The sequence below is a fragment of the Galeopterus variegatus genome, unplaced genomic scaffold (assembly GCF_000696425.1).
Source record: "Galeopterus variegatus unplaced genomic scaffold, G_variegatus-3.0.2 Scaffold1362, whole genome shotgun sequence".
Lineage (NCBI taxonomy): Eukaryota > Metazoa > Chordata > Mammalia > Dermoptera > Cynocephalidae > Galeopterus > Galeopterus variegatus.
The window spans coordinates 362,206-363,196 of record NW_007727473.1 but is presented as its reverse complement, the minus strand read 5'-3'; positions in this window follow the sequence as shown (position 1 = coordinate 363,196).

Here is a 991-nt window from a genome sequence, read left to right as displayed (position 1 = left end):
ACCAACTCAGTTTCCTTATATTGTAAGATCACTGCCAAAAATCAGAGTCCAAGGATAATTTTTAAAAATTCTTGGCAATCAGAAGTGAGTAACTTCCTTAGGCTTTTTCAAGAGTATTTTTTAATATGGTGTAAGATAAGGCATATTTCAAGTCTGTTAAAGAGAAGAAAATTCACTAAAAGAGAGGAAGAAATATATATATATGTATGTATATGTATATATATGTATATGTATATATGTATGTATGTATGTATATAAATAAGGGAATTTCATGTCAATTTTGTCTATTACATTCTGTGCTTTGGCCAACTCTCAACTTTCAACACAATGTATTGAAAGTATGGATGGATTGGGCAGGAAAACAATGAGCTAAGTATGTCTTCCAGATTACTTTTAAATAAATTACGCATTACTTTATATTTTTTTCTTGCATATATGCCCCTTCCATTGTCATCTTGACAAAAAAGATTTAGAGAAAATATTTTGTTGTTGTAAGTGAAGCCCTGTGGTACTATTTCTTTTCACATTAAAAAAACAACAAAAATGTCTCCATTGAAAGAAGGGATATTTTAGAGTTGAATAATTGATGACTTCTGGTTTTGCCAGAAGATAAACCAGATTGAAAAAAGTAGTCAATTACTGAGTATCTACTATCCCTTTTTCCTATAACCACATCTTTCTGCTTTTCTGACTCTCTGCTCTGTCCTGAGAATGTGGGGTTTTCAGATACCTGCATAATAAAAACTCTACAAAAGTAATTTCTGTTCATGGGTATGCCCCCGGTATGAATCTGGCCCTCACATCATGGGCATGGGGGGTGGGGTGGGCATGACAATTAGCTCTGTATCTCATGAATATTCTTAATAAATAAATAAATTAAAAAAAAACTCTACCAGGGATTACAACCATAATCTGATCCTATGCCAACTACCTGATGATATGCCTCCAAACCACCAAGTTACAAAATGCTTAAGCTAAAAACTTCAATCAT